General features: G+C 40.3%; 2 long non-coding RNA genes across 3 annotated transcripts in view; one reads left to right on the top strand and one right to left on the bottom strand.

Annotated features, from left to right (window-relative positions):
* Window positions 1-9,968: 9,968 nt before the first annotated feature.
* On the bottom strand, window positions 9,969-12,794 carry LOC112580918. Its single transcript, XR_006546892.2, has 3 exons — window positions 12,645-12,794; window positions 12,236-12,356; window positions 9,969-11,341 (listed from the first exon to the last, which is right to left on the bottom strand). It is a non-coding gene; the product is annotated as an uncharacterized LOC112580918 (long non-coding RNA).
* A 191-nt stretch (window positions 12,795-12,985) lies between these two features.
* Window positions 12,986-17,186, top strand: part of LOC112580904 — an 11,873-nt gene continuing 7,672 nt past the window's right edge. The window contains exons 1-3 of one of the 2 annotated variants that reach the window (XR_006546894.2): window positions 12,986-13,192; window positions 13,313-13,433; window positions 15,058-15,213. This is a non-coding gene — a long non-coding RNA (uncharacterized LOC112580904). Of the gene's footprint in view, window positions 13,434-15,057; window positions 15,214-17,186 lie in introns of both variants that reach the window. The other variant, XR_006546893.2, reaches the window with a different exon arrangement.

A 17,186-nucleotide genomic window follows, 5' to 3' on the forward strand; every position in this document is an offset into this window, starting at 1 on the left:
CTCATTGCTGTTGGTGTTTTGTTTGTTTTTCCCCAACATATAATATGGGTGAAATCTTTGGTTAAGGCGAATTAATACAATGGAGATCAACATTCACTATTTACATTTAAATTATTTTTATTCCATATGTGACTTAAAAGTCCCTCGGACTGCAAGGAGATCAAACCAGTCAATCCTACAGGAAATCAGTCCTGAATATTCATTGGAAGGACTGATGCTGAAGCTGAAACTCCAATACGTTGGCCACTTAATATGAAGAACTGACTCATCGGAAAAGACCCTGATGCTGGGAAAGATTGAAGGCAGGAGGGGAAGGGGATGACAGAGGATCAGATGGTTGGGTGGTATCACTGACTCGATGGACATGAGTCTGAGCAAGCTCCAGGAGTTGGTGATGGACATGAAGGCCTGGTATGCTGCAGTCCATGAGATTTCGATGAGTCGGACCCGACTGAGCGACTGAACTGAACTGATAAGTTAGGAAAGCACCACTTACTCTTTTTAAACCTCTAAGTTAGCATTTCACTCTATGTTTTGTCTAGTCTGTAATCAGCAGAATTCTGGAGAGTTTTTTGTTTTGTTTTGTTTTGTTTTCCATTTCCATTATATGCTCATAGTCATTTGAGGAGGCTTGGTGCACTCCCAAGGGAAGTTGTGATTCACGTCACACCCATGGTACCATTTGCAACAACAGACAAAATCATGAATACAGAGAGGTTTGAACTTCTAATGTAACTGCTGGGTTTTTCTTCTTACCCTTGAACTCTTCATTTTGGCATTTTTGTTCTCCAAGTCCTTGACTACTAACATATACAGGAGAGCTTTGGAAAGCAGTCCCTCTCTGCCCTGCTGGAAGATTCTTCCACCCTGGAGGAGACAGCTCATGGTGGCTCCTTCTGAGTCCTGCTGTGATCTCCAAGGCTCACCACAGCCTGACTTCTCACAGAAAACAGGACAGTTTGATATGAAGTCTTATCAAATGCTTTTCTTTGATGGAGTACAGAATGCTGTGTGTTTCCTGGCCAAGCATGCTAAATATCTTTAGGGAACTTTCACAAGTTCGTCAGGTAAGCTTTCCCCCATAAATCTAGCAGTTGGCCTTGAAAGTCTGTCAGTGTTTTCAAGGTGCTCTTTAGCTAAAGCCCACTGCAAACATGCCCAGTATTTCCTTACACACCTGATTTCTTTTCAGAGTCCATGAACTCAGCAGTGTGAAGCCATATTTGAAAAATAATTTAATGTCACCATTCCGTTGGTTGTCAATTACAAGACATGGAATTCTTCTGGGGCATCTTGGGACACACTTGCTTTCATTCCTTATTAAAAGGCATTATGGGTAGTTGAGCTTTGGGGGGAAAAAGGCTGTTCTGGGGCTTAATTCTGACTTTGGAGAACTTATTTCATTCTTGCAACTCAGCTTTTCTCATAAATACAGTGCTTTATACTATATTTGGCATAGATGTAGAATCATTGGGATGACTAAATTAAAAATATATATAAAGACCTGAGCATATAGTAGGTCTTTCAAAAATGTAAAATACAAATGTTTTAAATACATATTTTAAGAGTTTTTAAAATAAAAAGTCTTCTTACATATTATTATAACTACTTTCCTTCTCTCAGCATGAGACACTGGGAAATTTCTCTAAAGTATGAAAAACCTCTTCTCTTCTGCTGCCATCAAGTCTGAAGTGATGGAAAGCTTTGCATTAAGAAGAGCAGTGCCAAGTTCTCAGGTTGACAATGGTTTCTACCAATTAGACCTGAAAAGGATACAACTGACTTAAAGGTGACTCTCACTTAAAATAATTAATCACTGCCTATTTGAAAAGTGGATATCATGGCCAATTTTTATTTATTTTATTTTACACATCACTCCCTTCTTTCCAGAAATTTTTCAGGATACTAAAAATAGTCTTACCCTAAACCAAACCAAACTGGCCTTCTGATTTTTTCATTACACTCGACAGTGTTCTCACTGCTCTAAATCTCTGACTAGCCTGCCAGAAAGTTATAGAGAATGTGTTTTGTTTATTTGAACTAAGCCAATGACCTTTTCAAGCATTCTCATCATGAACTGCATATTACATAGAGTACCTTTTGTGCATGATGAACAAATAGGATCAAATTCTGGGGCCTTATGGGATAAAACTACATTTCCCCTTAGGTCGTCAACTTTTAAACGAGATGTTCTGCAGAACAGACAACGTTGACATGACATTATGGAGACACATCATGACGGGAGAGCATTTTGTCACAATGGTGATGTGTGAACTTCATAAGAGTTGGATCCCAAGTTTGAACACACTGCCAAGAATGTGGCTTCCTTTTTAGAGTATCCAGATGTCTCATGTCTGTAGAAATGGGCTTTTCAAATTGTTTATTTGTTGGTTTATATCAGGACAAGAAAGAGTACATTGCCTTCTTGAATCTAATTCAAGTCACTTCCAGAGTCTGAGAAACATGCCATACCTTCAGACACTTATTTTTATCTGCTCTGTAGCTGACTTTTATTGACTGGATCAAAGCTAGACTTATTTTAAAAGAATAAGCAAAAATAAAACCAGAAATCTCCTTATGTTAAGCCAAGTCAAAGGTTTAAGGTCATTTCACAAAAGCATTAGGGGATGAAATAGAAGAGGGGATATCATCTGAAGCTTTTATAACCTTGATGCTTCACCATAAGCACCAAAGGAAATCAAGCAGAATCTTCATGGCTTTTCTCCATCATGTGCATATGTTGGTTCTGCCTCAGGGATCTGTAGACAACTGTCTTCTTATGCAGATTCCAGCAATGACCATCAGTAACGGCAATGAAATTTCCAAGGTACAAAGTTTTCATTTGATTCATTTTTACTGTCACTTGTCTAAAACATAGCAGCACCATGAGTTTAGATATTATCAGAAAATCATGAATCATTTTTCTCAACTACATAAGTTTGTGGAAATTTTGACCAGCCCCAGGTCTTAAAATAGGGACACCCGATGGTTCAATTTGGAAATTCATGGAAACTCATGGTTTGTTCCCTGCTGAGCCCACAGTGCACAGAACTCAGGGCTCAAAATGGTTGCTGCTTTCATATTTATTGAATAAATGAGTGAATGGTTAGCACCAATGTTATTAATTGCCTACAATTAGTAAAGAGTCTGGTACTTTAAACTTTCAGGAGTGAGGATGGATCTGTCTCTGATATGACCCCTGGGTGATATGATGAATTGCTAACTTTCATATTGGGATTTCATATATTCATTGTGAATGGATTTCCACATATCATAAGCAGTTACGATTTTCATAATTTTGGTTGACCAATCTGAAGCTCTATTCATCTTTGTAAAAGAGCCATCAAGCCTAAGAAATTATAGAAAACTTAATGAAGCCATGTTATCTCATAACACCTTCCAGAAAAAAAATAGCAATAGGTCACAGGTTACCTTACAGGTAGGTTTCCCTGGTAGTTCACACAGTAAAGAATCCACCTGCAGTACAGGAAACCTGGGTTTGATTCCTGGGTTGGAAAGATCCCCTGAAGAAGGGAATGGCTACCCACTCCAGTATTTTTGCCTGGAGAATCCCATGGAGATGGAGCCTGGCAAGCAACATTCCAGGTGTTGAAAAGAATAGGACACGACTGAGCAACTAACACACATTACCTTAAAGGCACTCTCTTTACATCCAGAAATAGAGCAGTGATTGTGTACCAGCTCAAGAAACTTATTTGAAAACTTGAAACAAAAGGTAAGAATCTTTGAATGCAAGCTCGCACTGAAGTCTAACATCAAATTATATTTTTAGGTTGGTTTTTTTGGATCAGTGATATAGTTCAAAATATGCACTTTCCCAGGAAAAAATAATTTAGAAACACCCTAATATATGCTTAGGTAACTGATAAAGAATCTTAGCAAAGAACTAGGAGAGATCGTGATTGTCACATCAGCCCATCTTCCTACTTTGTACAATATTTATGCCAAAAGAGAGGAAAAAAATAATATGGTAACCACCTTGTGCATGTTAGCATGGTATAAGCAATGGACACATCCTGGGGAGGGAGGAAAATATATCTGCAGAATATCTGTGTGGTACCTGACTGAGTGTCACCTTATTTCATTCTCTCAACAAAGCTATGTGAGTGTTAAGTGGTGTGCACTCTTTTTATTTTTATATATGTGAGTCAGCCACTTCCCTGTGCAGATTAAATGAGATAATGCATGTAAAAGTGTTATCTAAACTGCAAGTTGCCGTGTCACTATTAGATATTGTCAGAGCCCAGGAATTTATAAGAAATCTCCAGTTCTTATAGATCGGAAGACTCAGTAAGCTGGCAGCAGCGGGCTGCCTGCCCTTCCTTTTAGGAGATGACTTGGGGAGAGGGGGCAGTAAAGAGCTAATTAGTGGAAAATTTGTTTATTCTTGGTGGATTTCATTTTCCTATCTAGGGCTTACTAATGAATAATAAGCCTTCTTCTTCTTTTTTTTTTTTTTTTTTTGGCTTCCTGGCTTATCAAGTCCTGTGAGTCAAGACTGGGGCTGAATCTGGTAGCAGAGCAGAAGAAAAAGCCATACCCCTGCAAAGGGATGTTGTAACTGAGAAAGAAAAATGAGGATTCTGGCAGAAGCAGCAGTTTCTAAAGCTTGAAATGAACGGAAAACTTTGCCTAAACTCTGACTCTGGGCCCAGTTACTATCAGTATTAACAGCAGAATATTTCTGCAGCTTCTCCAGGAATAGAAGAAGGCAGTACAGTAACAGGAGAGGGGCAGAGTGAGTTGCTGAGCTTCATGAACAAATCAGGTTCTGGTGATCCAGGACTGGATACACCATGGAGGTGGTTAGGCAAGGGTTAGTTGGGATTTAAGAAAAGGGTCCTTTGCTTTAAAGGCCAAGAAAGTCATTTGTGTTTTGCTGCTAGCTGCTCAGTCATGTGCAACTCTTCGCAATACCATGAACTAGATAGCCCACCAGGCTCCTCTGTCCATGGGATTCTCCAGGTAAGATTACTGGAGTGGGTTGCCATTCCCTTCTCCTTCTCCAGGGGATCTTCCTGATGCAGGTATTGAACCCAGGTGTTCTGCATTGCAGGCAACTTGTGCCTTAATTATACAGTGTAGGTCCCCAGAGAAGGGTGTGTAGGTTGGTAAGACTATGATGTCTTCTGTCAGCTGCCTGGAGAGGAAGGCACTGATCTTTGAAGCATGGAAAATTGAGTTCAGGTGGTAATGAAAGTAGACAATTCTTTTGGGTTTTACATTGTTCAGCAGAGCAAAAGTTGTACTCGAATACAGCCATCCAAAGATGTAAAGTACTGCTCTCAATCTTGTAGAAATGTGAAGAATCCCTGAACTTCTGTAAATCAAATGTCCATGCCTATCCCAACCGTACACCAATAGAACCCAACCAATCTTTCAGTGAGTGGGACTTGGACAACTATGGATTTGTTTGTTTGTTTTAAAGTTTCCCAAGTGATTTTAATTGTAATCAAGTTTGAGAACCATTGACTTAAGAGTCTCAAGAGAAAAACTTGCAAGGAGATGCTATTCTATTCAAAACACCTTTCCCATTCTTACTCGACTAACAATTATCCAAGAGGATGTATCAAATGGTAATTTTTAGGAGGGAATTATTCTGGCAGGTAGAAACACACAGTCTTGTTGGGCCTTATAAAGTCACCACTTGCTTCCTAAGGTTCGTGGTCTGTTCCACATTAAGAACGAGGAGGTAGTGGTTTAAGAACCCAGAATGGTCTGTTTCATGGGCACATGCTGTTGAGTTTTATTTCTTTGATTATACAAAGATGGTCTTCTCCCCTTTCCTGATAACTGTCAATTCCCAGACTTAAGTGGCTGCCTCCTTTTGAAATTAACCAGCCTGCCAACCTTTCTCACTGATGGCTACAGATGGCTACTGACATTGCATAAGCTGCATTGATGTTCCTTCTTTGAATCCGCAGGTTGTAAATATTTTCTGCTGGATTTAGGTTATATTGGAATGCTGGACACAAAATTTCAATAGTGTTGGTGGACACAATAACTAGTGTTGAAAGTGGATACTGGACAGTTACAAAGGAATCAAGAATCTAGAAGATATTCAGATATTTGAAGGTAATTAGGACAAGGGAGCCATGTAATGATGACTTGGGAAGATTCCTGTTGCTGTCTTTTACTTTCTTTATGTTCTGTGCTAGGAATTCTAACCTCTCCCCAGTTTCAAAATTTAGGAGAGACACCACTCAAAGCAGAATTGGCCAGAACCTGGGGTTCTGACATAGTACCAGACGCTGATCTGGGAAGAAACATATCTTTAAAAAGTTTAGACCTCTAGAAAGGCCCAAGGGTAGTTGACTGGAGCCTATCAAAGCAGGAAGGCACAGTAGGGCTTCATGAAGGTCTTGCATTGGGTGTGGAGAAATGTCTAAGGCAGAGAGCAAACAGCATCTGGTAAGCACAGCAAAGCCAATGGGAGCCCTAGTCGGGAGCACAAGAGTTATGAAAAAACTTGCCAGACCCCAGGAGAATTTATTCTATGGCACACCAAGTGGGTGTACCATGAAGTGAGAAAGGCAGTGAGTTGAAATTGGACTCCTAGGCAGGAGGAAGTACATTAAAGAGACTGACAGTTCAAGGCTCGTCCTGTGCAAGAGGCCTGGAGTCTGGCCTCTAGAAATGGGGAATAGATTTTGTCCGGCAGCCAAGGGGACCTCATGTTGGCTAATGAACTTCTTGTCTATGGCTCCCTGAATTCCCCCAGCCCAGGGTAATGGGATAATTTCCAGAGTCATCTCAGGCCTGGCTGGACCTGTAGGTTGGGGTTAAGTGGTTCCAGCTTCTAATGTTAGAAAGATATAGAGGCAGGAAACCAAGGCGATCCTCACCATGGGTATTTTTTTTTTTTTAAACTCAATTCTTCTTTCCTCCCCCAACTACAGTTTAGTGAAGTGGACATATTCTAAGAGTATGTTCAGAGGAAGAAGACTGACTATTCAAGTCAAAGAGGGGCTACAGCATTGTGGCCAAAATAGTTACTGCTTGAAGCAGTCAAATGCATTTCTTGTTCTTTTATGTTCCAGAGTATCTGATACTATGTGGGACACATAATATACTTTAAGTGCATATTGACACAAACCAGAAAGACATAGCTGTATCAGAGGTATGTGTGTGTGTTTAGTCACTCAGTTGTGTCCGACTCTTTGCCACCCCATGGACTATAGCCCAGCAGGCTCTTCTGTCCATGGAATTCTCCAGGCGAGAGTACTGGAATGGGTAGTCATTCCCTTCTCCAGGGGATCTTCCCAACCCAGGGATCAAACCCAGGTCTCCCACATTGCAGGAAGATTCTTTACTGATTGAGCCATTAGAGAAGCCCATAAAAGAGGTATAATACTGATAAAATATGGTATTTCCCAAACCACTACTATCCCATCCCAATTTATTTTCAAGTGTGCCCTTATCTAAAATGTCTTATTTTTATTTAAGTCTTTGCAAAACCTCATTCTTATCTTCTCACTTTAAAATACAAAATCTTAAATACTTGGAAGATATATTGCTACCATATAATTCACAGGCGCACACACACACACACAACAATAAAAGAACCAACATATTGCTGAGTTAGCAACTAAATAAACAGCTAAGTACACCCCTTTTGTATCATTAAGTAGCGTGCATTCTTAAAGTGATAATGGAACTAAATTTGGAGAGAACAGACTGGTAGGTTTCAATTTATTTGTTTCACAATCACAGCCTCAAACTGAAGGGAAAATTACGCGGCAGTTTGATAAATAAAGCCCTATACATTCACAAACAAAATGCAAAATGCAAACTTCTAGAACTTCAAATAATCAAGGATCTTAGATTAATTCCATCAGTGGTGGAGAGTTTTTTGTTGTTGGGAATTTGCTGGAGAATTTAGTATGAAAGCATTCTAACTAGTGTCTGATTATATCAGTGTCTCCATTTCCTCTTAGAACACACATCTGTTGTTGTGGGGGCTTTTCGGAGGGGAGAGTGTGGTTGTGGTTATTATGGAAATACGGCAAAACCAAATATTTTAAAGCAGATGAGAAGAAATCCACAGACAGTTGGCTCACAAATGTTGCAGGCTTTCCGCATCTAGGCATAAAGCAAGCAGCGGTAACAGGAGCATTCCTGGTGGCCCCTGTTTTATCTGTTTCCAACACTGGACTGCTCTTGTTAGTTAACTGACTGGAGATTGTTTCCCCCTTTATTCCCTCGCTCTCTTTTTTAATTGTTGTTACTCTGTTTTGCCTGAAAGCTGCAGTATCTCACTGTTCATTATTCCTGGTTCAGTCAAATCCTGTCCAAAATTAACCCACGGCGTGCTGAAGTTATTCCCTCGCTCTGCTTCTTCCTACACAAAACACACCACATGGACCTTGCTGTTGCTCTTAAAAAGTTTACAGATCCTATAGAAGTAACTTTTAATGAGCTCAATGCTGATTTTACCTGCCTGTGTTTCATATTTAAAATTCCTAACATTTAATATTTAAGTTTCCAATTATTGACAAATTGTTTTAAGTCCCATCACACTTAAATCCTCTCTCTCTCTCATACAGACCTAGTTCTAAAGAATCCGTTTTAACTTTAGCTCCATGTTTTCTATTTTATTCATATTTTCTACTCTTTAAAAGAGCCTTCTGAGACTTCAAATTCAAGCTGTAAGACAGGAAAAAAAAAAAGTCAGCATCAATGAGAGAGGGGAACTAGTTTCTTCTCCAGCATCAGATTCCAGAGTATTCCATCTGAATTAGGTGCAGCCATCAGAAGAACCATAGAAATGGGAAGGTTGCTGTTATAAATTAATGACTATTTGCTGTGCATGTTAGAATGGCTGTTTGTTCCACATTTTATTGTGATGTTTTATTCTTATGCAGTGCAACAGTAATTGGGTCTTAAACATGATAAAGTATCTTAAAGCTGCATTGGTAGCTGAGCTGCCTACAGCAGGTTTTTAACTCTAGTTAAAGAAGGTTAATCAAAGCTAATGAATCTGTTTTATCCAATGCCACAAGTGTATCCAAAAAATATGCAGGAGGTGACTAAAATCCGGATTGTTCAGCTGGAAATGCAAATGCATTTTCAGCACAGTAATTTTGTAAGCATTTCTGATGTTCCTGGATGGATGGCCCATACCTGCAAACCCAATACTTTTCTTAACTTTCTGCTGCTCACTCTTCTGCCAGAGAAAAATACATATATACGTATATGAGCCTTATGAATATACAAGGGTAGAAATGCAATCCCACATAGAGCCTTCGGTGTGAGAATATCAAGAGACTGTTGCATTCAGAAGTTCAGAATAGCTCTGCTCTTTATGAAAGAATATGAGGAGCCCCTAATAAGGCTAATTCATTAGAACAAGTGTTTGTTATTAAAACACACCACGCACGACCACAGGCATCCAAGCCAGACAGTGTGGCAATTAAAGTTGCCTCCCTGCAAAACTCGGGCTGCCCACCAACTCTCGCCCACGAGTTCTGTTTTGTTTTCTTATTAGAAATGACATTGAAGAATGCAAGTTCATAATTTGTCAGGCAGCCGAAGACAGATCAGTCTCTGGCCGTGACACCGTTGTGTCCCCTTTCAGTCAGAAGGTTTTAAAAATTCAAATTGTCTGCCTGTGTCCTTTTGCAAGGCTGGGGAATCCACCTTGCTATCTTGAACGCTGCCCCGTTGCACTGGAAAAAACACACACACACACACACGAAAAAACCTCACAGCTAGAAATCATCCTCTAAATGTCTAAATTCACAGTGGTGGAGAGTTTTTCATCTTAATCCCAGCATTTACAGAAAACACACAGACACACACACCCTCAGTCTGCACGGACACCTTTCCCCCCTTGGCTTCTAGCGGTGGTTTGGAATGAGATTCATAGCAACTCAGAGGGCTGCTGCTGGCCTGGAAAAACCCCCTGCCTATGAGACAGAAAGGAGGGGGCGGGGGCACATTGTAGCTTTCCACCCAGCTCTCTTTTTAAACCTAAATAATATTTGTACTTTAGAGGGAAGGGTGTGAAAACGGGATGGACCAAGGAAGCAAGGCAGGACCCAAGACTCCAGGGATGGAGGAGAAAAAAAAAGCCCGAGGACTGAATCTAGCTTTGGTCCATGGAAAGCCTCCATCACAGGTTTCAAAAGCATATTTTTTCAGTTTCACCAGCCACAACCCCCTCGATGAAAACTAGTTGCGAAATTCAGTGCCTGTTAGGCCTCAGCTAATTAGAAAAAATGGGCTTTTTTTTTTTTTTTTTTCCTTTTCCTTTCTTTCTTTAGCACCTTTTCTTTCAAGCATTTAGTCTCAGGAGGGGAATCCAGGCTTTTGGCTGGGCTGTTTTGAAAACACGCCTTTGAATGCCTCTCCCTAATTCACGCCTTTTGTTTTTCGGCTTTTGTGTTTGCCAGTTTGACCATATAACATTATACATCTGGTGTATAGCTTGTTGGGGCTTTTTTCTCCCAGGGATCCTATGCATTCCCTATAGGATCCTCCTGGGCTTCAATTTGAGCGATCTTGTAACAGAAAGGGGTAAAGGAGCGCAAGGAGGCTGGGGGCAGGCAGAGAGAGAAATGAGCGAAACCTAAAAAAAAAAAAAAAAAAAAGTTGAAAAGAATTCTTTTGCTCTGGTCTTTTCTTCTCACTGTTGCGACTGGACCCTGAGTCAGCCGGCGACAAGGCCTCGGTGGGAAAATTGACGGGGCCACAGAATAGATAACTCATTGGAATTCTGGCAACATATTCGTAAATAAAACAAAAGTGGAGAGGCGGGCTGGGGGGAGGGCGCGTGTTTCTGGGGAGGCGCGGGGCTGCGGGGGTCTGGGAGGACCCTTCCAGGGCTGGCTCCCTGACTCCCCTCTCGCAGGGGACATCTAAGATGGTCAAAGGAAAGGAATTCAGACTGTGTTGTCCAGGCTTGTTAGGCAGAGCTCTTGCAGCTGGACATGTTTATTATTGCAGCTATCAGGGTGCTCTTGCACACACACGTTCCAAGCCCCAGAGAGCTGAAATAATCCACCTTGTTTCTTCAGAGCGGGCAGGCAAGTTCTGTGCCTCCGAAGGGGTTTCTTTTTAAAAAGGAACATTCCTGTGCACGACAACTTTTTTTTTTCCTCTTCAGGAAGAGATGTCCCCCAGATTCAGTTTGCATTTATCTTTTCCAGCCCCTACCTATCAGGCACATTTTTGACAAAACAGCTTTGATGGGTTTTTCTGGGTGTGATGGTATTTGTGTATGTTTCCTAATGGTAGAAACTCTCAATCTTCTAGCTGATTTTGCTATTAATGTATAGTGTGTAATCTTCTGGCCAAGATCCTGTCTCAGTCTCCCCATCTGCAAAATGGACACAGCAAAACACCAAAGTCAGAATTTATAGTTTCCTGTATACTTTGAGTTCCTTTTTATAATGGCTTTGTTTGATACATGTATTTCACATATCATATATGAATAAACTCATCATAAAACCCATTATAAATAAATATATCATGTCTTGATTTGGGATAAGATAAAACCTAGAATAAATAGGAAGACAGTATGTTTGTAGCTGGTGTTTGAAGCTAATACCAGCATTCTCTTCTTTACTGCTGAACAATTTCAAAAGCAATACTAGGCATGAAAACAAAACAAACTCATTTCAGTGCAAAGCTTATGAGTTGTTTGTGTTTCCCTGAATTCAACGAGGGGGTGGGTGGGCAGGGAATTTATTTTAAATATAGAAGTGTGGAAAATATAACAGAGTTGGCAGAATATCTGGGAAGGTTCTGCAGCTCACAGTGCAGAGTTTATTAAAGATGTGATGTAACTTGTGAATGTAGTTTTCAAAAGTAGTCATGAAAAGACTAAAAGATCTTACAAAAAATGCTATTTTTGGCTTACATATTTGTAATTCAGATTACCAGCTGGTTAACCCTTTGATAAGAGTTTCTTTAGCTGGAAATCTGTATTCCTGTCTGTCCTTGATCAGTCTAGTCACCTGACCAATAATGCAGATCCAAGGGTAAACACAATTAAATTAGAAAGTATTTGGAGGAAACGTTGAGATCTTTTTAAAAATATATGTATTTTTAACTAAGACACTTTGCTGTTTCAATCAAACACATAAATTATACAATAGGCTAATTTTCAAGAATCTGTTTTTTTTTTTCCTAAACATCATTCAGATGGGTAGAAAAACGCCTGCTATTCAATATTGAAATATACTGTAATTCCTTTGGAAAAGTAACTTACCTTAAGGAACAATTTCACTTAACAGACAAAGACTATTTACTCTGAGTTTCCTGCAAGGTTGTCTGTTTTTTGTTTTTGTTTAAAATGGTTTCAGAACATGGAGAAGTAAGACCATCCTCAACTGAAAGGAAAACAAAAACAAGAATCACGGACTTCAAAATCCTTCAATGAATTCCTTAGCTTCAAAATGTAAAACTGTCCCAGCAAGAATGTCACAAAGTGTAAGCACAGAAGGATATGTATTTTACTGAAAACATTGTCTCCAGAATGTCCAAAGAATACACAAAGAATAAGCTGCTCTTATTTATATGACAATGTCTGTATTTATCATAGTTTCAAGTCTGCTTAACAGTCCGATACCATTTTCTAAAAGATGTCTTAGTTAGACTAAGACTCCTAACCCACCCACCTGCTCTTTTAGCTCACGAGTCTTGATTTGAAGAAAAATGTCCTTTATGTTTCTGTGAAGACTGGCTTTATTTCTAATGAAGTGGGAGTTTAGAATTAGAGGTAAACCTGGTGCAGGTCGTCCAGCAGCAGCAGCAGCAAAGTAAAAATGACAAATAGCAGTTCCCCACTTAAGAAAATAACATTCTGTTGATTGACCAACACCCTTTAAATTTTAGCTCTTAACAACTCTTACAGAAACAGGAACTGCCAATAACAAACCTGATTTCCAATGTCCCCAAGGTAATAATAATCCACTAATTTGACTACATCCCAGCTGGCCCTCTGTAACAGTTTCTCTCTGGTTTTTGAAGCAGAGAGGCCTTATCTTTGGAGGAAAAAAAAAAAAAAAGAAAACACACGCACAGGGAGGGTGGGCAGTGAAGTTAAGGAGTGTGGAGAGAAAACACATGGAAATTTAATGTGAAAGTTTCTTGTTTCAATAAAGCTGTTAGGTTTGGCATGAAGACTGTTATCAGATGGTTCCTTTGACATTACTTGAGCCTTTCAGTAAGTAAGACAAGCCTGAAGGATTAGGTTGTCAACTTCAGCCTGTCATCTTTAGGACAGGGGAAAAAAAAAAGTTTCTTTTTTCTTGCTCTTTTTTATGGTTGCATCTTCCTTCACCAGCTTTGGGGACTGCAGGAGAGGCATTTAAGGTGTAGAAGACAACTCCGACCCCACACTGATCACGGATGTTCTGCTTTTAAAGATGAGTGAGCCAGCCAAGCTGTAAGGCTAATCACTCTGGGTAAGTATGAATTTATCTAAAGAGGATTTCATGTGGAACCCCCTGAGCCGGCCGCCAAACGGATGACTGCACACTTGAAGAAAGTTAGTGGGCCTTCTCCCAATCAACTGTCAGGCCACATAAAAGGTTTGGAACACGCTGACTTAAGCAAACGATATTTAGCCATCTAAGGAGACCAGAAGGCCCAAGATTTTGCTTTGTTGGAGCTGACAGGAAATATTGATACGTATCAAGTAACACTCCTGATGTAAAAGGGAAGATGTGATTCTTTTCGGCACTATCTCTATTTACAAAACTGTCTTGTGCTTTGGAAAGAAGGTGGGGGCAGGGGAAACGCCAAAGCCAACACTTCACTTGGGACTTTGCCAGCTTTCCTGGGACCACAATTTAGTGAAAATAGGAATCAAACTACATCAGCTTTTTTTTTTTTTTGAAACGAAAGGTGTTGGAATCGGAATCTGCAGACTCTCTGAATGTCTAGCTGATGGGTGGACCTTGTCCATCACCCCAAATCTATCCCTTGAGTTGATTAACTTAGAAAGCCTGCCATGGATTATGTTTTGGTGTATAATATGCAAGTGTCTTCCAAATATCTGGCTCTCAGGCCTGAAAAGCAAATGCTTTGAACAGGTCCTAGGTATTGAAGTTCTATTTTCATGAGTAATAATGTTCAGGATCCGAATGATTCATCACTTTCAGTATTTAAACCACATGGGTCAGTGGGAGGGGAATCATAATGTCCTGTATAGGCAAAGTCTAATGGGAGCACAGAGCTTTTACCATAGAATAAAGGTTGGGTTGGAGGGTTTCATTTAAAAGGAGAAAAAAAAAACCAGCCTATTTTATCAGAAGACTAAACGTTCTCCATCAGTAATGTTGTGCCTGAGGTGATACCTTGAAGATGCTGGAGGTGGCAGTGTTAATGAAACACCCGTTGGCACTAAACAGCATTTCTAGAATCCTGATTGTAGCACTAGAAAGGAAAGTGAAATTTGTAACAGCACAATAAACAAGGGAAACTGCGGAAAAGAACCTGCTTGTTCTGAGAGGAAGATCGCTTCCAGTTAAACAAAGAAATTTAGGGTCGTCTGCTTTTCATGAAAATCGCATACATATGGCCTTTGAAATTTGTCACTGAAGTCGTTTTTTGCTCTAAGGTAAAATTCACCACTTTATAGCTTTTCAGCTGCAAATCTCTGGCTTTTTTTTTTTTTTCTTCTCTCTTTTGGCCCGCAGCCCAATATGAATGTATGATCACTAGCACAATAGTTAAACATCTGAGTCTTTTTGAAGTGCCTTCAATGTTACAATGATGTGATGGTTGATTGCCTAGCTGTCCCTTTAGAAAAGAACTTCATTCTGCCCCCTAGTGGTAGAGATTAAAGTTTAATGACTACTTCATAATACAATAAAGCCTTCCCGCTCCAATGTTTCCCGTATTTTTAAGAACATTCTGTAGGGTGGGAAGTACTGATGAGTTTCCTCATAATCAGTAAAGTGTATATTTTCACAGGAAAACTATACTGAATGGATTGTTCTGCAAGCCAGATAATTGTTTCATATACCTTTCATGCATTTTGCTGTATACACTGCCACTATAAACTGCTATTGTTCCCACTACCAGATCCCTCCTGGAAAAATTCTGCAACATCTCAATGGAAGCTTTTAGCCCTGAAGTGTATGTTATCCTCAAAATAATTGAAGGAAGAGAAAGCGCTCCCTATTGTCAGATGTTGTGGAAGTTCACCTTACTTCTCAGATGACTATTTTTGAACAAAAGGTAACCGAAGCAGTTCTCACTAATTACAGCGCTGGTTACTTCACAGGTCACATTTCCTTAGGGTTCCAGTTCATAAAGTAAGGCATGTATCCCCAGCATAAAAAGGCGATGTTGTGATGTCGACACGATTTTTGACATGGGAAATGTTGATCATGCCCGGTTCTTCTGGAGCTGACAACAAAGTAGAAGGGATTTGTTTGGGTTTTCATCCTGTCCTGGCTTTGTTTTCTTTATGTATTTATTTTTTTAATCTTTCGTGGAGGGTTCATATTCCTCATGCAGGTGGAGCATATGCAAGCACGTGAAATCAAGCCCTAGGAAGGGAGCAACCATCCAACGAGCATGTGTGTTTAGGTCTTGCAGAAGTGAAAGCTCATGTTGGAGGGAGATGGAGAAGGCTACGGAGGAGGCGGAGGGGTCCACGGAGAGTGGACAGGGCAGCTGGGCCATGTGTAATGTGTCAGTTCGCGTCTGTGCCACCATTGTGCTGCCGATGTTGGAATGCAGGGAAGGCGCTAGTTTATTGAATGAGAAGCCATGTAAATTCCAGCTGTCAACATGTGATCAGTCCTTCGGACAAAGAGAGAGGCTTTCTCCTTACCCATATTTGATTTCTAGGCACAGCTACACGTTTTTCCGGAGTTGTTCTGCTACCAGGCTGTGTCTCTGGGTCGCCCTTGGTCACCCCTCTCTTCTCAGACCGCCTCTACAGGTTCAGTACCTGCTTTGTGAAGGTGTATGGACTGCAATTCAAATGCACGAAGTCAAGATTTTTTTTCAGGAAATAATGCTAGGTCTATAGTGACGTCAACAATCACCAGTATTTCTGAAGGAGCAGACTGGCTATTGTTTCATTTGTTTCACTGTGATAGGCTAACACTTTCTTTAAAAAAGAATAGTCTAAAACAAATATTAATATACTCGATGGCTTTTCTCATTGCAAAGCACGTCAACGGGGTCATAACCATGTCAATTTAATTCCTTTCTTTAAAAAGAGCTCTGGGGAACCACGTGATCGATCCACAAGGGGCCAGAGAAGCCCTCACTTCTCATCACTTCTTATTGCTGTCTGGTTCCCCACCCCCTCCATGTGGTTTGAAACAGGCTGCTAACATTTCTGAGATTTGGAGCAGGGTTCTGGGAAGCTCTCGACAAACTAGAAGGGGAGGAGGAACAGGAGGAGGAGAAGGAGGAGGTTTCTCTGAGTAAGATCAACTCCAAAACAGCTTGAGTCTCATGAGAGTTTAATTAGAGAAAGCAAATTTCAGCCCTGTTCACACAGGCAAAAATTATCCATACTAGGAGATCTCAGATGCCAATTTGTGTGTATATATACATACGTGTGTGTGTGTTTGTGTTAGTCGCTCAGTTGTGTCCGACTCTTTGCAACCCCAAAGGAGCCTGCCAGGCTCCTTTGTCCATGGGATTCTCCAGGCAAGACTACGGGAGTGGGTTGCCATTTCCTTCTCCAAATATGTAAGAAGCCTAGAACATTTTGTGGTGTGTTAGGATTGCAGCCTTTCTTTCTCCTTATCCCAGAATTTCATCTCTAAAGCAACCCAAGATGTCTCTGCTCTTCCGATGTCACTGATGTGGCAGTTCTTGGAACTCTGGCGGAAGACGGCAAATGGGACTTGGATGACTTGTTTTCTTAATGCTGATTACTTACATACAGATTATATATGTATGTCCTTTTCAGGTATTCAACCTATCTCAATGATTTCCACAGGGGTTCTTTCTAGGACTGTATGATTAAACATACAGATGGGATGGAGAGATTGCTGGGCAGGAGATGGGGCCTGGGAGTTTCCTAAACAAATTATCTGGACCTAAAGAAATCAGAATCCTTTTGAACTCGCATTAATTTGTTACTGAATAAAATCAACTGCAATTTAGAAATGCTTGGGTGACACTTGGCTATATTGATTTTTTTTAATTGAAGTATAGTGGATTTACAACGCTGTATTAGTTTC

Source organism: Bubalus bubalis, chromosome 20, assembly GCF_019923935.1.
Source record: "Bubalus bubalis isolate 160015118507 breed Murrah chromosome 20, NDDB_SH_1, whole genome shotgun sequence".
NCBI lineage: Eukaryota > Metazoa > Chordata > Mammalia > Artiodactyla > Bovidae > Bubalus > Bubalus bubalis.